This window comes from Alligator sinensis, unplaced genomic scaffold (genome assembly GCF_000455745.1).
Source record: "Alligator sinensis unplaced genomic scaffold, ASM45574v1 scaffold658_1, whole genome shotgun sequence".
Taxonomy (NCBI): Eukaryota; Metazoa; Chordata; order Crocodylia; family Alligatoridae; genus Alligator; species Alligator sinensis.
This window is the reverse complement of record NW_005842109.1, coordinates 984,131-1,008,533: the sequence shown is the minus strand read 5'-3', so window position 1 is coordinate 1,008,533 and position 24,403 is coordinate 984,131. Positions and strand designations below refer to the sequence as shown.

The 24,403-nt window shown below is 43.7% G+C and overlaps 1 protein-coding gene across 1 annotated transcript in view; it reads right to left on the bottom strand.

Annotated features, from left to right (window-relative positions):
• The window catches only part of SPACA1 (sperm acrosome associated 1), a 114,506-nt gene that overhangs the window by 11,586 nt on the left and 78,517 nt on the right, over positions 1-24,403 (bottom strand). The gene's annotated exons all lie outside the window — the stretch shown is intronic.

Below are 24,403 nucleotides of genomic sequence, written 5' to 3'. Positions count from 1 at the left end.
GGGATCTAGTCCAGCCTCTCTCAACCCGTGGGTCCCAACCCAAAAGTGGATCTCAGGAAGATATGAACAAACTTTAAAAGTTTAAACATGGATTCTCCTTTAAAGGAGAAAAACCTGTGGCAAACCATGGCTTTTCACTTGCGGGCGGGCCGTGTTCCAGCCTGTGAGCCCCCTGTTGCCCCAAACACTCCCCCATTGCCCCACACACCCATCCCCTGCCCTGGGGTGGGAGGTAGGGCATCGGGAGTGAGGGGCACGGGGTTGGGATGGGCCACCCATGTTTATAAATGGGTCCTGGCGCAGAAAAGGTTGAGAACCACTGATCTCATGGGCGACTGGTGTCACCTTAGGGGGGCCCCAGCCACCAGTCAGCAATGGGGGGGAGGGGGTCCCCCTGCAGCCAACATGCTTCACCGTATGTTACAGGGATCTGGATTTTCCCATTTGCCGCAGAACAACATGGAAAAAAACAGACTTTCTCTTTTAAAGGAGAAAAACATGGGAAACGGCAGGTTTCCCCTTTCAGGCTGGCAGCGGTTCCAGCCTGCAGGGGGCTGCTTGGGGCTGGGGGGAGCGGGAGGAGGACGATCAGGCAGTGGGTGCTATGTGCGTGTGCGCGTGCACATGTACGGGGCAGCCAGGCAGCGTGGAGAGCAGCTCCCACAGCTCCCCACAGGTAAGTCCATGGGGGGGCTTAGACAATGCATCATGGGGTAGGGGGAGCACACGCTATGTGGTGGGGGGCATGTGCCCCCCAGACTTGTGCACCCACAGCAGGCATGGGACTGCAGCCTGGCTGGACCGGCGTAGGCAGAAGCCTCCTCTGAGGCCCAGCAGACAGCACCCGGTGCATGAGAGTGGAGCAGGGCAGTAAAACTCATTGCTGCCACTGCTGCTGCCAGGATCCCTGTGCCAGCCATGCCACCAGCAATGTGAGGAATAATGACCTGGGGTAGAGGGCATGCTGTCCTCGCCGCTTCCCACCACCAGCCACTCTCATACTAGGCCACAGCTTTACCCTGCCACCATGGCCCAGCCACCACTGCCACTCCCCTCAGGCCATGGCTCTACTGCGGAGGGGAGGTGGGCTGGTGGGCAGCACGGGCGCCATGGAGACAGCTCCTGCCCATGCTGGTCCAGCCAGGCTGCATCCCCGTGCCCACTGTGAGCGCACAAATCTGGGGGGATACATGCCCTGCCATGCCCCACACATGGGGAGTCTGGGGCCTGAGGGTGAAGGGCAGCAAATCAGGAGTAAGGGCACTGGCAGGGCCAGGGGCCTATGAGTCAGGAGTGAGGGGCTACGGGTTGGGAGTGAGGGGCACCACCAGGTCAGTTTAAAGTATTTTTTCAAATTCCACAATGATGAATGTCACTTGGGAGTGACGGAGGGCCATATGTTGATACTGCTGTTAATGTTTTCCTGTTGACATTGATTTCTGTCTTTAAAATTAAGACTGTTGAGCTGCTTTAACTTGTAGCATGTAATAAGTATTTTGGAGCTAAAATACTTGTGTGTTTTCTACTTAAACAATTTACTGGATCAGGACAGGCCATCTATGGGTCCTGGTACAAAAAAGGTTAAGAATCACTGGTCTAACTCCATCCTCTTTGAAACCAGCCTTCAGGTAGTTGAAGGCTGCTATTAAATCCCCTCTCAGTCATCTCTTCCACAGACTAAATAAGCCCAGATCCCTCAACCTCTCCTCATAAGACATGTGCCCCAGCCCCCTCACCATTTTCATTGCCCTCTGCTGGATTTGGACCAATTGGTCCATATCCTTTCTGTGGTGGGAGGCCTAAAACTGGCCACAGTACTCCAGATGTGGCCTCACCAGTGCTGAATGGAGGGGAAGAATCACCTCCCTCAATCTGCTGGCAATGCTCTTACCAGTGCAGCCCGCTATGCTGTTAGCCTTCTTGGCAACAAGGCTGCTGGCTCATATTCAGCTTATTATCCACTGTAACCTCCAGGTCCTTTTCTGCCGAGCTGCTGCCCAGCCAAGCAGTCTGCAGCCTGTACTGGTGCATGGGGCTGCTCTGTCCAACATGCAGGACGTTACACTTGTCCTTATTAAACTTCATGAGATTTATTTTGGTCCTCCAATTTGTCCAGCTCTCTCTGAATCCTAGTCCTTGTCATGATGGCACCCCAAATAGCATCCTTCTCTGGGCTTCTGGCACCTGGGACACATTCTACCGAGTTACACAGGTCTAAATCAAGAACAGTTCCTTTGTAGGGTGTTGTTAAGCCTCCCTCAGGGGCATGGGGGGTTGGCTAGAGCCAAGGCTGGGGACTTTGACTGGGAAGTGCTGATGCTCTTGATGAGACCAAAGCCAGATATTCCTGGCTAGACAGTCTTTCCCCTCCACTCAAGGTCAGACCAATCATGAGATTTGGGTTGTGGAAAGAACTTTACCCCATGGTCAGATTGGTATGAACTCTTGAGGGTTTAGCCTCCCTCTGTAGCAGAGGGTGTGGCCCTCTACCCAGGATGTCTTGAACTTACATTGACATTTCATAGAAGCCGGACATTGGCTGCCATGTTTCCCCTGCTTTACTTATGGCCGTTAGCTCTGTGTTGTGTCTGGGTTGAGGGGAATCTTATGTAGAGTTTAGATTATGCATTGTATAAATGGTTTGGATAGTGCTGATCCTGCCTCAGACAGGGTTTTGGACTTAGGTGACCTCTGGAGGTGTATTCCATCCCTACTTCTGTCATAGACTATGACTATGAAGTCACTGAGAAGTATATTGGCCTTAATGGGGCCTGATGTGTGTCCACGAGGCCTACAACTACAGTTAATGTGCCGTACCACACATTTGTACATGTGGATCTCATGCTGAGTTTTCTGAAAATATGGAATGTTTAGATTTCCTAGATAGGCCTGAGAAATACAATATGTATCCACAGCTGAATCCATAGTACTTCCCCAAAATTCAGGGAGAAGAGGGTTTGGAGTTAAGTGTCCAGGTTCAGGCCTATTTCTAACAATAATACTGCACTTTCAATAATGTCTTACATACCTGTAGCCAAAAAATAAATCTATAAATTACATGTATACGGCCCCACAGAAAAGCATTTGGAGTGGGAAGATGGGATAACTGTTTTACTGGACAACTGCTGGATATAAGATGGACTTTTGTCTAATAGGTTAAAAATGCTAGTAATAGCTGCAATGAACATGTTACTCAAGTGCTCCGATTACTACTCAGATTCACCACTCACCACCAGATACAGAATCCAGTTCAAGATCTCTGTCCTTATAGTCAAACCCCTCTAGGGAATTGATCCAAGCTACCTGACACACACAGCTTCTCTCTCAGCAACCACTGATAATTACATTTCACTGGAACAATGAAACTCAGTTAATAGAGGAAGACTTATAAATGCAGGGGATGAACTTTCAGAGATGGAAGATTAAGACGGTGGAATTCACTTGTGCAGAAGAGGAGGATGAGCAGAGACCTCCCCCTTTTCAGAACTAGATACAAATTTCATTTCTTCAACTTTGCTTTCCCTCAATATTTCTTCCCACGCAGACACACAAAGCACCCACTCACTCACATGCAAAAACATAAACAAGCAAACAAACAAAATTCCTTGTAACTGAACTAGTTATTTATCCTATACACTGAAAGGAAGGAAGAGAGCTTATTACTTTATTAAATAGTGGAGAGGCTCTTCATTTTCAGCTTGGGGAGTTTTAGAGCTACACAAAAGGGCTTAGTTGATGAGTTGAGAGGCATTTCCTATTCCGTCAAATACACGAGACTGTCAAGATTTATACTGTCAGAATGATAAGGATATCCTAAATACCACCTCACGTTTTGAGAGCTTCAAGTCCCACTCTCTGAGACTATTAAATCCAGACTGGAAACCAAAAACAAATGGAGGAAGGAGGGAACCTTCTGTAACAGACAAACTAAACAACCTAATAGGTCAACTCTACATTTTTTTCCATTCTGGAGGTTTTTAAAGCACTTTATAAAATATCTATGAACAGTGCCAAGGAAATTCTGTTCCCTCTGATGTGGAGGACGAAGACCAACAAAGGTGCAATGTTTAGGAAGGACAGCAAGGAGAACCATGGCTCCAAAAGAAACAAATCTTTAAAAACAGGTCTGTAAGGACATTAATGGGTCTATTGAAGTTTTGAAGTTTATTCCATTCCTCCACCATACTCCTGAATTATTGAGTCTTTTTCCTCTTTATTTTCGCTTGTCCAACTCCTCCCCAGACTGTTTCTCATTTTTCCTAACTCGCCCTAAATTTCACCCCTTTTAGAATGGATACAATTTGAAAGTCATAAGCAGGGACATGCAGGACTTAAAATAAGACTGCATAACTCCAATGAGATAAGTAAGAAACTAGAAATTTTTGGAGGGGCCAGCTAAAGAAGCCTAAATACTGGGTGCCTCTATATGAGACACTAACTGAGCAGTAGCCCAATTTTACTGCACAGTAGCGTGCAGGGCAAAACCCGTGCTAATACACTACTACACAGTAGTATTAGGCTACTGCACCGTTAGGATCACTAAAAAGCCATGCACCAGCACTACTGTGCAGTATTGCCAATTACTGCACATTGATATAGTACTTGGTTATCCAAGTACTAAACTTAATGCGCAGTAACTACAGCTCATTAATGAATACGTAGACACACTCACTTCACACAAAAATAGACTGACAGAACCTGCCTTTCTCAGCCCCCTACTTCGTCTCCCACAGACTCAAGGCTCCATGGAGCAGTAGTGGGTTCCCAGATGGGCAGTCACATTTACTTGTGCTGCTCCCATGGCTGGTTACATCATGGGTTGCCCTAAGACCAGGGAAAAGGCTGGCAAATGAACAGTTCTGAAAATGCTTACAGCTGCTTCTTCAGCTCTCTAGCATCAGGACAGCAATAGGAGTTTCTGCAGTGGAGTGGGTGTTTGCAAGCTTTCTTCCAGGCTGTTTCTCTGCTCTCATGACTAGCACCCTACCCCACATAATATTTTCTCTCTCTTCAGCCAGTTAGAGGAAGGAGGAAGAACAATCTTCCTGGACTCATAGCCACTACCACCCCCAAACCAGAGGAACAGGAGTTGCAAGAGTGGTCTGAGTTATATTTGCCTTAAATTGCCTATGTGAAGGTTGAAGGGAAGGGGGGTGAGCCCCCTAGTACAGGAGACACCTACAGACTGTACAAGGCATAGTAACTGTTATAAACATCCAGATTTGTATTAGTACTCTTAGAGTTCAGGCTGTATTTGATGTGGACCTTCTTTTCAACCACATAACGCAAAGTAGTTTCTTGCTAATTTTATTAGTCTTCTTGCTAATTGCTAGATCTTATAAAGCCATTCCTGCAATTAAAGAAGGGAGCAAAAAACATATTTTCTTACTTGTCCATATAAAGAGTAGTACAAAAAATAGATGCTTCACAGTTTCATTAGTTAATCATTGTAGTTGTGATTGGTTTGAAGCCGTACATAACTAAGCGACATACACAACACTGCAAGGGACCTGTGCAGCCATGGCTCTTATTCACATTGGTAATCTGGGTGGCTTTAAATGGAAGGAAGGATTTACTTTTTTAGGAAAATATGAACTCCATGCCCTTTATCTTCTATGAATGCTTTAGGTCAATAATATTTGTTGACACCGTGTAGGAGCAAATGAAGTATTCTCCAAGTTTAATGTAATCAAAACTTCCTGCAGCAGAGCTGATGTCACAAGGTCAGCACATCTGGAGTGGGCAAGTGGGAAAACAGTAGTGAAAAACACCTCCTCATTCCTATGCACAGATAAAGGGATGCTTCTTCCAGTGGGTAAGAATTGTTGCCATAGTAATGTTTCCAGCACTCCTCTGGATCAATAGGAGAGCAGAAGGTTTTTTACATTTTGTTTTTTTATTGTTTGCAATTCTGCAGTCATGCCCCTAATATACTTCTACTCTTGCTTGTAAAGTAGATTCTTTCTAAGACATTTCAATTCTATACAGAAATGTGAAAAAGCAACATACACATGGTATGTACAAAAAATTGGATCTAAATCAGCCTAGGAAAAGCAGACCTAATTATGCTGAAGTTATAGGAGTTGAATCTATTTGTTTGGATATCTTAATTTGGCTCCTTCAGTCCATATCAAAAGCTGGCCAACTGCTTGAATACACTTAAACCAAGATAATTAGTTGGGCTCCTCATTGGGACCCAACCACTGTTCCATTCCCAAATCAATGAGCATTTTTCAGCCAGCATCAATAGGAGCAAGGCTGTTCCTGTTCAGAGTGTACGTTAAATAGATTACCACAGCTGAGGCTCAGAAATGGAAGCTCTCAGCAGCTCTGGCAAGTGAACAAATGAGAATCTATTTCCCATTTCCATAATGGTCCCAAGGTAGGATTAAGGCACCACAGTGCCACATTAAGTGCCTAAATCCAAAATTCTGAGGATCCAAAAGATCCTCAGAATCCTTTCTACATTGCTGCCTTACTATGGAAGAACCTAAAGTCTACAGTTTTTTACACTGAAGTTACCTAACTGCTTCAAGGTTTACTTCTGAGCTTTGAATCATCTCAGTCCTAACAGTGCTGAGTAGTTTAGCAACTCTCTCTGATACCTAAGCCCATCAGACAGCAAACTGGCCCATAGGCCGGGAGCCTTTCAACCCAGTCTGCAGAGCTGTGGTTTCAGTGGCACTTGGTAGCAAGGGGCTTTGTTCACATTGTACCACAGCCAGGCAGCAGGGGCTTTGGCAGACAGGGGCTTTGTCCACATCACACTGCTGCTGAGTGGCAGGGATGGCCAAGTCCCACTGCCAACCAACCTCAGACCCAGGCTGGGTCATACTGGCCCCTTGCTAGAATATGTTGCCATCCCCTTGCCTAAGCCATTTGAGGATTCACAAGGTAAGTGAAAAAAGTTACCTACTCTTGTACAAGAAACTTCTTAAGTACCTTAGTAATGGCACCATAGCACTTGTGTAGACAACTGACCAGGAACAAATCCTTATCTCCCAGCCCCAGCTCTGCCATCACGATCGAGGAGCAGGGGGCTGAGACACCCTCATCTCCCAGCCTGTTCTACAGTCATGGGGCTTGGACTGGGAAATAAGCATCTCCCAGCAGCAGCCCCACAATCACGGAGCCACACTGGGAGCTCTTTGCTGGTGGGGGCTGGGGAGCTTGTTCCTCACCCAGTTCCATAAGCACAGCCTGACCCCCATAGCCTGTTCCCCACCCAGCTCCACACTCATGGAACAGGGCAGGGAACAAGCTCCCAAGCCCCTACCCTGTGTGCCCAGTTGGGGGCAATGTCCCCCTTCCCCAGCAGCAGGGAGCTTCCAGGCCCTGCTCCCTGATCATGATCATGGAGTGGGGGCTGGGAGCTTTTTCCCTACCCCTGCTCTGCAATTGCAGCGTTGAGGCTGGGAACAGGCACAGAGCTTGTTCCCAGCCCCGACTCCACAATCCCAATTGCAATCGCAGAGCAGGGACTGGGAGCTCCCTGCATGGGGATAGTTCCCTGCCCAGCCTGAAGCTGGCTGGGCCCTGCCCCTGACCAGGACAGTTTCCAGCCAACCTCAAGCTGTATGGGGAAGCACGTGGATTCTGGAGGTGGCTGGAGACAGTACTGTTTTAGGCAGTCCCCAGCCAGCTCCAGGCTGCACATGCAGACTTCCCCACACAGCCTGGGGCTGGCCAAGAACTGTTCTAATCAGGGTCAGGTCCCAGCCCCATGCCGGTGATCGAGGCATGGGGCTTGGAAAGAGCTGCAGGTGTGGGGTAGGCCCCAGTCCTTTGTCCTGATCTGCCAGTGGGGCAGGTATTAGCAAACTATCAGGGCAAGTGGCTGGGACCTGCTCCTCCCCTGCAGCTCTTTAGAAGCCCCATACCCCTGCTCAGGGAGCTGCACATGTAGACACCTACCCAAAAACCCTTACTGGGTATGTGTATGCCACCGATGTTACTGCTTACTGCACAGTAAATCTAAGCTGGAGTAAACGCCTGTATAGATGTGCCCACCAGTTCTTTTCTGGTGACCAATGTGTATCACAGCTTGCTGAAAATATTATCAAATGAGAAATTCAAAAGTTGTTCTTTCTGAACAGCAACAGTTAACACCAGAGACAGACCCCTCTTTGGGGGTCAGACCTGATGATCTGTTTAGGTCTCTTCCGACCCTAAGTACTATGAATACTAGAACTGTGGGAGACACTTAAAACAGTATATTTAATCCAGGGAATAGGGTGCACTATACGCACCTCAAATGACCTTCAAAAATTGGAAATTGCTCTTTCTTGGCTAGTTTGCCTGCTAATATCCTGACATTCTATCAGTGGTTTTAGTATTCCTTAGCTGCTGTTTTCAACCCATCCCTGTTCTCAACAATCACTAGAAGCCTTCCTTTTTCTGCCAGAGCTCCTTCATCATTGGTGGAGCAGAGAGCTCACTTCAGGCTTCGGTGGCTTTTTGGAACAAAAGGTAGGGGTCTTCATGTAAGGTTTTTGTCTATGGATAGCAGTGCAGTTAACTGTAAAATGTGGATTATCTTTCTGCTTACATGTTAATCATCAGATGATCTATATCTGTTGGTATTATTTAAGAGATGTGTGTACCTTCCTGAAACTATCCCTTTAAATACAAAACAAACTATTATAAGAATAATTCTAGAACCATCATATAACCCCTGTATACATTCCAACTTTGCATCCAGTCCATTAACTTTCATATTTTAAGTAGTTCAGTAACTGAACACAAAATTCAGAAAAATATTTTAGAGTTAGAGTAGTAATGAGTTTGTATAAGAAGAGAAAGATTAAGAATTGGGAGCATGCACAACTAAAATTCTTGCTATAAATTCTTGTAAACAAGGGGTAAGATTTTGTTCTCATGTACAACCCCTTTGTTCTCAGTGGGGTTATGCAGGTGGAAGTGAGGGCTTAATTTGATCCAGTAGGCTAACCTTGTTCACTTAAAAATCATTGGGACCACTGCTATTAATATGAGGTAATAGCAGGCTGGTGAGTCTGAACTTCAAAAGGTGCTGAGTGGTTGTTGCAGTTTTGATTGATTTCAACTGCCAGTTCAGCACCTAGGACAGTGTTCTCAATCCTCTCAAGGGTGCCATGGGATGCTACACTATGTTAGTACTGTTAGGTTTACAAACATGATTCACAAAATAAACCCAGAGATTTCAAATAGAAATCCATAGTTGTGGTTTGAGCTCCTTGCAACAGAAATAAACTGCTCTATTATTTTTCTGTAGTCAAAAAGTGGAAACAAAGACCTGGCATTTTCTGAGGGGTGCCTCAAGTTTATCCAGGTGTGCCTCATGTCTTTCCAGGTATGCCTTGAGTCTAAAAAGACTGAGAACAACTGACCTAGGAAAGTCAGACCCTACATGTAAAAACTGTTCTGCAGGACAGTGGAGACAAATATACAGATTTTCAATAATGTAATGTCTGTTACATTCTTAAAATATACTTATTTCCTGGCATATCAGATGCACATACTAATTGATTGAGATGACTGCTTTTGGTAGCTGGTAGCTTTAAACTGTAATTACAGGAGTGCAAGAAGTGAATCACCTCTGAGTGCTTACCTTCTAATTGTTTCTCAACCTAAATCCATTGTCCTCATAACAATCCATAAGAACTGAGCACAACAGCAGACTTTCTATAAGCTTTGACTGTAAGAATTTTTTTTCAAGAAACTTCTTATGTTTGTTGTCTGCCCATCTGTAAAAATGATCTAGAAAGCAGCCAAAGGATGTTTAGTAGGATTCAATTAAAATACCTGCTAAAGAGGAATCCAGGCACAGAGCATTGTCTGAAGCATATTAAAAGTCACAGTTCAGTTTGAGAAAAGCAAATCACCTTTAGTCTGTTTGAACACAGAAGATTTTGACATTTTGACTTTGTTGCCATTACCATCAAAAAACATCACACAAAACATGTAATAAAATACCATTTATAGTGCATCTATATGCCACAAAGCAGCACTGCACTGAAACTGTACTGCTTCCACTCTGCATCTGCTAGCTCCCATAAAAGAGAGTGACCTCAGTAATGGTCACTGCACCCTAACCAATAAACTCTATATCCAGTTTGCAAACTAACAAGTAGCAGATTAATCTCATCTGAGCACTGCAGCACTGTATCTCAGCATGACACTGCATTGCAGCATATGGACACAGAATCAGAAAAGCAGGTCTGGGAGCGACCTCAAGAGGCCACCTAAGCCAACCCCATGGTCAAGCGAGAATTATCCTCATATAAAGAACCCTAGATAAATGTTTGTCTAACATACACTTGAGACTTCCAATGATAGACTAATCTGTTCTAGTGCTTAACTATCCCAGGTTTCCCTTCACTGAGTCTTCTCCCATGCTGGCAGGAAAAACCCAGGGAGATCAGGCAGGGAGGAAGAACCTGCCTGCTGTTGCCACAGTCACTATCCCCAGCTCAGCTTAGCTCCCCATAACCCAGATGTAACAGGGCAGGAGTGGCTCTGGAGCTCCCACTCTTCCCAGGTCAGCCAGAAACAGCAGCAGCAGCACGTTGGAGAGAGGGGAGTAGGAAGAGAGGAAACATGCTCCTGAGCATGGAGAGAAGAAAGTTGGGGGGGAATTCTTACTTGATTCAGGGACTTAAAGTCCCCAGCTGCTTGTGTGGTGTGGTCCAAAAGGAGGGTGTGACTCTGTCACATGTCTATGAAATCTATGAAATCTGTCACTGCACCCTCCTCTGGATCTCCACCTGGGCCTTACTAGTACTGAATATAGTGGGGGGGGGGGGGGAAATCACTCTACAAGACTTGCATAAACTCTGCTAATTCATCTCAGTTTGAAATGATGTTACCTTGTTGACTTAGCCTGTGGTCTGTTATAACCCAGGCCCTTTTCTGCAGTTCTTCAGCCTAACTAGTCATTCCCCAGTTTACTTGCTTGCACCCTGTCCCAAGCAGTTAGCTCCTCTCTCCACATAATGTTCTCTTCTGGGCTCTTCCTCAGCCTTGAAGGGTCTGCTTTTGCAACATGTCATTGGACTCATATTCTCAAAGGCTTACCACCTCCTTCAGCTCCCTCCTTGGTTTCTTGAGGGAATCAACCAACAGGCACCTGTCCAGGATGTATTCTTCCACCTGACTCTCTTTGGCAGTGACATGCAATGCACATTACCAGCAAATCAAGGCTGGGACCTGAATGAAAGTAGGTGAGGTCAGAGATCATATATAGACAGAACCTGCAGAGGTACAGGAAGAGGAGTAACTAATAGCATAATGATTTTGGTAATGATAATGATTTACAGCATCTTCCAGCCATTGTGACACTTCCTTTTCTGTTGGTCTCTGTTAGAACAAAAAAATTCCCTTTCCTTCCCTTGCCCTGCTGATAATTCAGCAAGCTTACATGAAATAAAGGTATGCAAGTCACTAAAATACCGAGAGGGAACTCCCCTTCCAAACTCCCAGTCAGATTCCCCTGTTCATTGGCCCTGCTTGTTCCAGGTGTTACTTGCTGCCTGCCTAGCTTAGGCTTGCAGCTTAACATAGATCAAGGCTATCTTAACAGCTGTTAAGGCTCAGCAGTTCTCAATAGCTCACTGTTTCAAACAACATTGCAAGACAGTGAAAGAAGCTATGCCACAAAGCAAAAACCAAGCAAACAAATACATTCACAACCCTTCACCTGAAACAACATACCCTGACAAGCTTTCAGAATCCAGTAAGAAAGGGCAGTCAGGAAATTACTGGTAATGCTAAGGAAGTGTTTCTCCAGGCCAACCCTCAGACAGATCATCCTCTAGCCAGAAAACAGCTCCCACATGAGGCCCCTGAGTTTATGTGGAGTAAACTATTTTATCTCTGATATAAGCTCAATCATTCAGCATCGGCTTAGTGGAAGTAGCTTCACTTAAAATCAAGAAATTGCAAAACTGGATTAAATGAATGGCCCATCATGTTTGGTCCTGTCTGACAAGAGCCAATACCATATATTGTAGAAGATGCTGCTAGACACCTCACATTGGAAAAGTGCACAATAATCTTCAGATATGCTTGTCCAGCAGATTTGTTGTTGGTGGCAATATTTAGAGGGTGAGGGGGATTACTTTCTTATTTGTTTTAGATTTCGCTATGGAGGTGGGTTGCAGGGGTTGTACTTCAGGCCTCACTCAGGATCAGGACATGTTCATGCTCCACACCCAGCCTACAAAGAAAGATGGTCCTCGCCCCAATAGGTTTTTATTCTTCATAAAAATATGTCTTTTTAAAGAACCTTGGGAATTTTGAATAAAGAACCATCATAATGTTCTAAGTCTTCCGAGTTCCTTCACTGAAAGAGACTGTATTGACTTTAGTTTCATATGAGTGGATGAACTGCTGCCCGTGCTGTAATCTCCTGTGGTCAACACTCTCAGGGGCAGGGAGGCCAGAACATTCAGGAGTCACTTTGCAGACTCTCCTGCACATTTCCCTCAGAGGAAGAGGATTTACAAGTCCTGGGAGGAAACAAGATGTCAATTTGCAAAGCCTGAGGGCCTTGGGGATCCATAGGAAACCCTGCCTTCAGCCTGACAGTTTTCACTAGAGAATTAGCTTGCTGTTAGTCTCAGTTGTTCTTGTCAATTCTGTCTCCCATTTAGACATCACATCTTCATGAGTCATCTCCTTAGTCTTGGAAAATAACAAGGCAGCTACTTCACTTGGAGGGAGAGGGCAAACTGCAAATCTGATGGCCTTGCTCTTTGCTCATTTAAACTGTCACCACTGAGAACACAGGCCAAAACTCTCACACAATCATCAATTGCTGTTCATTCCCCAATCCTGTTTTATAATCTGTCATGACCCCCCAGCTGGGGGCCTATTATTCCATCCTCTCTTCTTTTCCACTTTCCTTTTCTGTACCTTGTCCTAACCAAAAGTCAGCCACTTTCATCTACTGCTCCCTGGTACCCTCACTACCTGACTGCTTGCAGTATCCCTAGCTTTACTCTTCTGTATTCTCAGATACCACAGGCAAAAAGCATGCCTGTTCACAAGCTGTCATATCAGTGTCCTGCCACCTGGCCAGAGGCAGATAGCAAGGCATTGGTAGACAAATGACAAAGCCTCCCTGCTGCCTTGCTAGCTTTCCTTCCCCAGTCAGTACATTATATCCAGGAACCCTGCTGTTACTGGCTTCTGTCCTCTGCCATTGGGCAGAAACATCCATTTAGGGGACCCAGCAAGAGTTAATGCTTATTAACTCTTCCTTAGATATTGATGGGTCTGGACTCACTGAGATACCATGGTAATGAGTGAGGTATAGGTGCACAAACAGACAGACTGACAGTAGTCCCACAGCTAAGTGAAAAATGGCACTGGCAGATATTTCACTACATTAAATATTATGTATTCTGAACACAGGAATATATAAATAAGCAAGTCTGTGTACACACAGAATAAATATATTGACTGCTGTGACAGTATTTGCAGGATACTGCAAAGCCCTAGCAAATATTGTGCTATTAAGAAAACATTTTAAAGATAAAAATATCTAATGTGTGATAAACTGTATTTAGAAGGGTTTTATACTTAAATAATTTAAGACTTTCTATTATTAAGTGAAAACAGCAATTTTCTAGAATGAGTATTCTGAATGTAAAAGATTAAGATCAACAGCCTTTCATATGGCCTAGATTTAAGACTCTCCATATCATCTTCTGATAAGGATTTCAAAAGTTCAGGTTTCCTTTCTGTTCTAGATGCCAGTCTGTGCAGACCCAGTGCCCACTGTGAATTTAACTTGATTAACCTGGAAGTTGATAAAGGAAGAAATTAGGAGCTGCTTTAAGAATGTTTGTTTGTTTGTTTTTTCCCCTCTGGAAATTAAATTTGAACAACCAGAGCATAATTTTCAGAAGGACTGTGCACCTGTGGCTCCCACTACAGTCATGGACATGATGAGTGCTCTATACCTCTGAAAACCAGGGGCAAAGGATAGTTGCTGTGGCAAGATGTTTCCTGGTCATATAGATCTAATATTTACCTTCAGTATTTCTTGCTTTTGTCCTTCTAACTTACCTTATTTAAATAGAGCCCCAGACAAGCATAAAGTACCCAAAGTGATTTTGTTTAATTAAAAGACTGCAGTGAAAGAAAAGAAAGACAAAGATGTGCCCTATTTTGCAGTACAATAAAAGTAAGTAAATACAATTCCAGTTAATTATCCATCACTCAATACAGAGACTTCTACTTAATTTAATCACTGGTTAATTAGATTGTCTGTTTTATTTGATCAAATCTACAGTAACCAAATCATCTGCATTTGCATTGTGCTTTGTTTATTTTGATCATTTTCTGTTATTAAAAAGGTCACCGTCAGGTCAATTTAGGCCTACATTTATTTTTTTTAATAAAATAGAATTTCATAATACACAATGTTTCTATAGGACACAATAGGGAACTTGATAATTTTAAAGATATTTAGGTCTTACAAGGCCAAAGGTCCAGATCCTCACAAGTAGTAGGTGTCTAATGCCCATTGAAATCAGTACCTTTAGGCTCAAGTGATTTAGCTAAGGCCCACTGCCAAGTATCAATGTAAGCCACTTTTTAAAGTAGGACTCGGCACATCTACGTGTGTGCTTTATTGCAGAGTAGACTAATTTACTCCATATTAAAGCATTACTGTCTACATGTGTGCCACTATTAGGGCACAGTAGACTAATTTACTCTGCTGTAGGACAGTCCCTTCAGACAAATACTTTTCAATGGTGGAGTAAACTAGTGTGATTAAATGCACATGCAGACACTGCACCCAGGTTAGTTTACTCTGCTGCAGATTGCATCAGAGTAAATTCAGTCACATTAATTGCATATGTAGATGCACCCATTGGGAGCTAAACCGACAGAAGGACTGAGGCACTGCAACAAGTAGTATCAAACATGTAGGCATCTTTCCACCATAGGAGAGTCTACACAGCCCTGAGCCGGGGAGTCCACAAAAGTCATTATGGGAGATGTCTAAAATACACAGTAGGAAACACTTGAGAACAGGGGCAAGTCTTAAACCCTGTTCCCATCAGCACTAAGGTGCCTCCCTCCACTCTGGAGTTACAACCAAGAACTGTACTTAAGCCCTTTCTTTAGAAAGTCGTGCAGGGTCAGTCCTGTCACAGCCATAGGAAGAGCCCTGCACTTTTATGTAATGGGTTAATGGTTAGAGAACTCACTCCCCACTCCTCTGCCTAAGGGAATTAGCACCCATATGTCACACTGGCCACTAGATTGCCCTAACCATCACATTATTGACTATTTTTTGGAGGAGCTGGGCTCTCTGTCTCAGTAGTGGAAGCTGTTTCACTTTCCACAACACAGCGGACATGTCTACATGTTGATTAATGCATTGTAATTACCTCACATTAAGTTTAGTACTTGGATAACCAAATACTAAATCAATAAGCAGTAACTTGCACTACTGTGCAGTAGTGCAAGCACACAGATTGTTAGTGATGTTTACAGCACAGTAGCCTAAAACTACTGTGCAGTAGTGTATAAGCATGGTTTTTGCCCATCACGCTACTGCTCAGTGGCATTAGGCTACTGCATAGTTAGTGTCTCATGTAGATGCATCCAGCTAGAGATTTATGATGATTTAGCAATTATAAGCAAAAATAAACATAACTTTCTAGCCTAATGGTTAGGGCAGCCATCTGGGAAAGGGAGGACCTGGATACTAAGGTCTCCTCTAAAGACTACTTACATAATTTATTGAATGGCTGTTTAAAATTTAAAAAATAAACATTTATTGGGCAGGGACTGGAATCCAGGTCTTTCCTCTCCCAAAGGAGCATCCTAACCACTAACTTAAAGAATCACTCTTATTCTGTGCTGCCTCTCTTCCTGTGACCCAAAGACTCTTTCCATGGAAAGTAGAACAGCTTTACCAGGAGAGATTGCAAATACCATCTTCCTATAGACTGGGGGTTAGGACACACTTATGGAAGTTAAAATCTCCCCATAAGGATTCTTTGTAAATAAATGAAATGGTAAAGTAATGTAAAGTAAGTAAATTATGGCTTCCCCCCAAAAATTATCATGCAGTAATAGACAATAAGAAATCATTTTCAAAGACTATGAAGCAAAATGCAGAAGGGGCTGCTGGTGGGCTTCTCACAGCAGCTTTCCTTGGATTAAATCGGGGTTGCATGAAAGGCATAATATTGCAAGATATGGTGGCATCTTGGCAGCTTTGAGGGGGAAGAGATCATATAGTGACCCTGCATAAGAGCATATTAACCATGAAGTTCATGGATTGTTGTGTTACAGACCTTTAGATGTTTCACTGTATAGCTTTCTTTAGAGCATCTTAGTTTGTTGTATGAGGAGCTGTAAAATGCCTTAGTGAACTTCCTGATGCACCTCTGGGTCCTTTGGCTTTTTTCCAGCATATATTCCTTCCACTCCATAGTTTCCTGGGCTTGGAATGCAGAATTCTTGTGTAAATCTCAAAATATGTCTCTGGTTTTTTTTCTCTTCCTCTTTATCTAGGTCACTGTTTCAGAGGTAATGGAGATGTTCCTTTAGGGTAGCTCCACAAAACCCACTGACAAATAGACATGGGTTATTAGATTTTAGAGCTTAGCATAACTCACCAAATTTTTCCCATATGTATCTGCATAAAAATATGAACCCTACTACTTGTTCAAAGCTGTCCAACAGCGTACAGCATAGTGAGCATGTAAAGGTACTTTTCAAATTTTGTAGCTGTAAGGAGACATTGTCATCCACAGTAAATGTAAGAACAGGGTAGCAAACACTACTAAACTCTTTATATCCTGCAAGATATATTGCTCTTAAAAAGTACCAAAAGTACTAGAGAAGGCAAATAACTTGAGACAGCTCAAGATCACCCTGGCATGTGTATTGCCAGCCTCTTCACGGTGATGGTATCAACAGAGCCCATCGCATAGTGGTATGGGAAGATGTCATACTGTAGCAGAAAAACAAGACAGCCAAAGATATGATGGCAAAGATCAAACAGTACTTGCTTGAAAATCTCAGTGAAATTGTGCCTGAGGACAAAGACACATTCATGCCAAGATAAGTCAGAGCTCTGCAAGTTCAGGAGAGAGTTGTCACTGGGTACTTCTGTGAGCTGAATCTAGTTAAGACCCCTCAGCCAGCAACATACTGTATCTGCCTCTCTGAGTCTGAGCACAGCCTACAAGTAAATTTGTTTTGGACTTTGACTTCCAGACTGAAAAACTAGAATACTATGTTGTATGTTTACATATGGATACTATTCCTACAAAAGCATGTATTTTTGATGGCCAGTTATTGGATTGCTTGCAAGCATCTTTAGTACCTTTAAAGTATTTTATTTGAGTGCTCATGTATTGGGTTGAGTGTATTTATTTTTCTGTTGGCAACACATCGAATTATATTTGCATTGTTCTTATGTTCTTAGAAATTTTATCTGCCTTCATAAAGAAGCCATTTGGGAATGGCTTTTTTTGCTTGCTCAAAGTATTCTATTACTCTTTGCTTAATACTATTAGTGCATTCTCTTAAAGTAAACTGGTAACTTTAGAAAGCAGTTTCAGTACTCTCTGCCCTGGTTGCCTTTTGCAAATAAGACCGGTGAAGTTTCAGGCATTGTGAAAAAAGTGCATTAATATGCCTGAGTTCCCTTCTCCTTCCTCAGCAGATTTCAATCTCTGTCTGAGCTTTTCTGAGTGGGGTTCTCTCCATCCTTCATCACTATGTAGTGGAACAAACACAAACTACAATATGTTTAGTTCTGGGATTCCTTTCTCTGGACACCAAAATGTTCCTGCTGTCACAGATAGATTGACTGCAGTGTCTCCTCTCAGTATTGTGTCAAGCTCCGTAGAGTAACAACAGTTCTGGTGGTAGCCCAAAACGTTTTGTCTCCTCAATCCTTTGGTGGGACTGAGGCACTTTTTCCCCCATTTGTCCTGACATTGCTGCTCACTCCTTTTGTACCTCAGCTTCTACACATCCTTTTCAAAGTCCAAATGAGCAGCAATTTCCTGCAGCAATTCCACAGCTAGGCTTGCATGGTCTCATGTCTCCACAGGCCAAGGAAATCCTGGCTTTACCCTGCTTAAATACTCTTCCTCTTAACATCCACTCTGTCACTGTGAGGGACAATATACTGTGCTGGATGGACCTATGGTCTGACCCAGTATGCATTTCTTATATTTCTATGACCAGGCAGGAGCAAGACATTTATGTTGGTATTTTACCAGACCTGTGTGTTCACAAAGGGGGTCTAGGAGAAAGGGGGACAATTCAAGTCTTGGGGGTCATCACTGACCACAAGATGAACATGAGCCTGCAGTGTGATGCTGCAGCTAGTAAAGTGACCAAAATGCTGGCTTGCATCCATAGATGCTTCTCAAGTAAATCCCGGGATGTCATTCTCCCATTGTACTCGGCCTTGGTGAGGCTGCAGCTGGAGTACTGCATCCAGTTTTGGGCTCCACAATTCAAAAAGGATGTGGAGATGCTTGAGAGAGTCCAGAGAAGAGCCACACGCATGATCAGAGGTCAGGGAAGCAGACCCTACGATGACAGGCTGAGAGCCCTGGGGCTCTTTAGCCTGGAAAAGCGCAGGCTCAGGGATGATCTGATGGCCACCTATAAGTTTATCAGGGGTGACCACCAGTATCTGGGCGAACGTTTGTCCACCAGAGCGCCCCAAGGGATGATGAGGTTGAACGGTTATAAACTACTGCAAGACCGTTTCAGGTTGGACATAAGGAAGAATTTCTTTACTGTCCGAGCCCCCAAGGTCTGGAATAGCCTGCTATCGGAGGTGGTTCAAGCACCTACATTGAACACCTTCAAGAGTAAATTGGATGCTTATCTTGCTGGGATCCTATGACCCCAGCTGACTTCCTGCCCTTTGGGCAGGGGGCTGGACTCGATGATCTTCTGAGGTCCCTTCCAGCCCTAAAAAAAAAAAGAAAAAGAAAAGACTATCAATTTTATGGAGGAGTGGGGTTGAGCAGTCATTGTCCCTGGCTAGCAGATATTTAAGTAAGCAGTCACTGAGAACAGGGATATTGTGGGTTTTTTGCAGGAGAACAGTTTGCACTTGTACAGGTAATGCACCATCCACACAGGCACTGTACTAGTGGAATAGTGCCAGCATAGAACTTAAGCCACTCTAGGAGGTGAATAAATTTGACTGTTGGGAACACAGGATTTTGCTAGTGGGACTCAATATTGAACATGGACACAGGATATGAGGTCAGAAGATAAGATTTTCCAATAAAACTTTGTAGTGTAGGCTGGGCTAGAGCCACAATAAAACTCACTTTACCCTTGCATCACAAAGCAGGGCAATGCCTAAATGCCTTTAAAAAATCTGAGCCTGAGTTACGTTCAGCTCTTCTCAGTTCCTCAAAGGATGGCTGGTTCATGAGATTGACCTATGGGATCCCAGGGTAAGCTATTGATTTTATAGTAGTGGTGCTGCTACAGTTGATTTCACATTGTTAGTGAGACTAGGCTATTGCTCTAGTTCCTGTCCCTTATTGCCCACTCCTCATAGCTATACTTGGAAAATAAGACTCTTTTCTTTATGACAACTCTTTGTGCTCAGCAGTAGACCTCACCTCACATCCAGCTTAATTAAAGTAACTCTTCTGGAGAAATGCACAACCTCTCTGCTCCTGCTACTGCACCTCTTCCTTCTGTGTAGGATTATTCCAAAACTTCATTTAAAATAAGTTTTTAAATTTTTTTCTACAGTTCTAATTTCTAATTGTTATTATTTGTGTTCATACAGTCAGAGAGTTTAAAGTTAAAAGGGGTCACTAGGTTGCTTAAACTGATCTGAAGCATATTACAGGACCTTAAACGTCACCCTGTTTACTCATGTATTGATCTTAACGACATATTGCTAGCAAAAGCATATTTGCAGAAAGGTATCCCATCATGTGCAGGCATCAAGGGATGGAGAATTTGCTATTTCGCTTGATAGTTTGTTCCGGTGAGTAGTCAGCATCACTGTTAAAATATTGGGATAGTGCCTAGAGGTCTAACTTAGACATCAGGGTTCTCAGGAAAAACGCTCACCTCAAGCCTGACATTCTATGAGTGATAAAAAAGACACTGACAGTCAGTGACAACCTGTAAATGTAAATGTGAGGCTAAATGCCAAATGGAATATTATCTAGTCAGTTTCCAGGCTGCTTAGTCAACTGAGAAAGGAAGAAATTAAACAATACTATGCCCTATGCTACTTTAGGAGTCAGGCCTCAATCATAAAATGTAGATACGAGACCTGTGCTAATCTTACAGGCACAACAGAAATGATTCTCAGAAGACTTTTGCCCTTAGGAACATGGGATGATTTATAAAATAGAATAAGAAAACAGAATGTGAAGAAGGAATACAAATAATGTACAGAAGAAAATGCAAACAGTTCCCTGGGGATTAAACAAGACAAAATAGCCACAAGGAGAGATGGACTCTCATCTTTTTCTGAGCCCAGGTTGCCTGTGTTCTCCATGGAAAATGATAAATAATCAAAATAAACAGGAGGCTTAGGGATTCTCATAATACTGAACAATATCAATTCCCACATATACAGAATATTAACAGTTCCCAGGGTGTATCTGTATTAATCAGATTAGAAAGAAAGAACAGGCTGACTAAAATTAATTATGCCTTTGAATGTATTACTGAAGATTGTTTAGGTTTTTAATTCATTCTTTTGTCTTCTAGAATATCCTTTTTTTTAATCTAGGGTTATTCACCAATGTGAATTCAAGGCTTTTAGCAATACTTTAAAGCTAGCTGAGATATTTACACAAAGCTTTTTTTCCCATTTCCTCTTAAAGGTTTATTAGTCTCTTCAAGGTAGTATATTCTGTAATTATTTTTTTTAATTGAAAAATAAATCATAGGTGTAATAGGCCTAATCCTCCCCTTCCACTAGGTTTATACTGATTGGGGTCATTGACTTATGTGAACTTGTTCTTCTTTAAACCTACTTGGAGAAGAAAAAGAAGCCTGGTATCTTTCTGATTACCTCACAGAGAAAAGTCAGTAGTCACTTGGGCCATGTCCTGCTTAGCCCAGGACCTTTGCTGAAAAACAAGTCCCACTCGCTCACTCCTGATTCATATTTGTGCAAGCCAGGGGATCTGGCAGAGGAAACCGCCTGGGGAGGGGAGTCCCAGCACACACCCCAGCACCATTTAAGACTCTCCCGAAACAGGCAGCCAGAAAGTGGCCTCAAAGTACAAGCTTGGAGCTGCTCCAAGGTATTATTCTGCTTAATTGTCAGGACTGGGACAATGCAGAGCAGGACCAAGTTGATAGGGCTTGTATAATAGGAGGCCCCAGCCCCATTATGGAGAGAATAAGAGAAAGAAAGGGAGAGAAGGAGCTCTCCTTTAAGGTAAAACAGCACAGGCTGGAAGTACCTCCCCTGCAGAGCTATATAATCCAAGCACCATGAAGCACTTGTCAGAAGGGACCTGGAAGGGAAGGAGAAAGGCTCCTGTAGGATAGAGCTGGTAAAGCTAGATCCCAGAACCTTTGACTGAGCAGGCCCAGGGAAAGGCCAGAGCTGGGTGAAGTTCAGGTATGTTTAGGTAGACCTGATGATAGGCTGGAGTGGGGACGCCTTTTGTGAGGACTGATTTAACTGAGAGGCAACCTGGAATTAGAAATCTGAGCCACAAAATGTAGGGCCCCTGTAAGGCGCGTAGGGAGGACACAAATAAAGTACTGCACAGGAGGGTCACATAACTGTTGGGGCTGGCAAGCCTTGGAGATTGTTTTAGGACTGACAAGCTGCTTATGATTGAGTGAGGGCAGAGAAATACTGTGGACTGAGTTAGGGATAACAAGTTGCACTGCACTGCACTGTGCACTGGCTGGGGCAGTAGCCAAAGCCATTCGCCACTCCGGTCCTGCTGAGGGAGTCTTCCAGGGCTCTTCTGGGCAACAGCTTCCGCCCGCTGGGCAGTTCTCCCCAGCTCTTCTCAGCCCTGCCTGCTTCTTTGTCCCCGATGCGTTTACTGCGTGCTGGGCACGCAGTGTTTTTTATTTACTCCAGAGGCTCCACCTCTAGAGGTTTGCTGGACCTGCAGAACGCAGGCTTCAACCAGGTCCGGGAGGCTCTTCACCCCCCTCCCTCCATGTAAGGGGTGGGGTTGGCCCCACCCAGCCCTTATCTGATTGGTGGATGGGCTCCACCAATCAAAATGAAGATTTTCTGAGCCCATTCGAGCCGGGCTGAATTGGTAAGTCCGCCACACAGCTGGAAAATGCTTGGACCCTTCCTCTAGTGAAAATTTATAGGTAATTCTCCCAGCTAAGATGTCAAGGAACAGAAGCATTAGTAAACTACACCAACTACTTCTAGATTACTGATAGGGCCTTGTTACACAGTAATTTTAGGTGGCTTCTGGAGTTCTTCAGTTTTGGATTGTCTGCACGTAACACCTTTTAAGTGGTTTAAAGCAGTCATTGTTCATTTTTAAATTATACCATTCCAGGGCAGGATTATCTCTAATCCACCAAATTTTGCTCCTGTTCCATTAAGGTGTGGCTATTCTCCACAGCTGTTCTGCCCAAGTTGAAGTCCTCCAGCATCCCAGGATGCAGTGGCCCCTCCTGAGTTAGGGCGAGTGGAGATGCCTGGGTGCAGCGGGGCTGGAAATGGCACCTTGCCCCCCACGCACATCAGGCACAGTAAGCACGGTAGCCCTGGAGCACCCAGCAGCCATGGTGTGATGCCTCCCACTGCCACTTGGACCAACTTGCTTTTCCTGCTGGACAGAGTGAGTGCTGCAGCCCCGGAGCACCCAGTAGCCACAGTGCAGTGCCTCCCACCACCACTTAGACCAGCTCTGTTCCCACCAAGTAGAGAGAGCTGGTCCGAGCGGTTGTGGGGAGTGGGGGGTGCTTGAAGTGTTAAAATGGTGAATAAAAATTAGGATTGCCAGAGCTCTGTTGCATTTCAAGAGGAACTCTTGGGTGAAAAAGTAGTTGTTATAAACTTGAAATAATTTAAGTAATATATGTCAGATAAAATATATGAAGTCCATCAGAAGTATTCATTTTTTCCTTCATACTTTCAGAATTCAACTTCATAGGTTCCAAACATAGATCATTTCAACAACCTATATTCTGACATCTCCTGGTGTTATCTAAAAAAATGCCAGCAACTCAAATGTAGAATAGAAATGCTGCTTCAATTTTCTTTCAAATAATTTATTTTCTTTGTCCTCTGACATCCAGTTGCTGCAGATATGATGGCTTAATTCTACAAGTAACTGCAACTAAGTGAAATGTGGTAATAAGTGACATCAAATTCCAAACAGGCTTCAAATGAATTAAAAAATATGTAAATTTAGAAGAATAAATTAAAGTTTTAAATACAAGAAAAATAAAGAGCACTCAAGCTGCATATAAAATATGATACAAGTTATTTTCTTTATCTCTTTTCTTAAAGCAAACAAGGCTAGTGCTCCAGTGGGATACAACCTTTACAACTTTCACTCAGCATATAACTTGATCAATTTAAGAAACATAAAGCAAGATCTCTTGTGCCAAAGAATCTCTAAAAAATGCTGTGTAAGCCAAAGCCTAGTTATAAGCTAGCTTTAGGCCAAAACCCATCTCAGGACCTGTACTACTGCATCTTCCTTGCTTTAGACACCTTTCAGCATTCTCTTCCTGAAATCTCTGCCTTTTCTTGGTTTTCATACATTGTTCCTTACCTCAGTGTTTTGTTCTGTGGGAACACTTCAGACCCTTCATGGCTTTCAGCAAGGCACCCCCAACTAGAGCCTACCTTTTTGTCCTTCTCTTGCCCCACTGGATTTCAACCCTTATTCGCTTTTTGTAGTGTTGGCTTTGTGCTGCTGACTCATAGGTTTACTCTTCTACCCCAGACCTGTCTCCATCTGACTGGACACACATCTGACATTACCCTATAGCTGTTCAGCTCCAAACTCAAGGTGCCAAAACTGGTATATTGATCTTCCTTTAAATAAAGCCTTGCCCTCTCCACACTTCTCCATTATCACAGACAGGTCCCAAATGCTTAGGTATGGTGATATTGAGGGGTAAATCCTGTTTCATCTTTAGTTCCTACTATGTATCTAAGTGCAGTATTTGGCATGTAAGCAGTGTCTAGATTCTATTTCCACTTGTGGAGCTGTGCTTGCCCTGGGCTTATATCCCAAGCTTGCTGAGAATGGTGCACTATGTCCACAAGAGCTCCAGGGCAGAACAGGATCATACATGTTTACGCCCAAGTCCTGAAACTTCAGTTGCAGAACAACCACAAATAACAAGTGGCTATAGATGACCCAACAGCCTAGTGTTTAGGGTACTGGCCCCAAGAAGTGAGAGGCCCAAGTTCTAAGTCCTACTC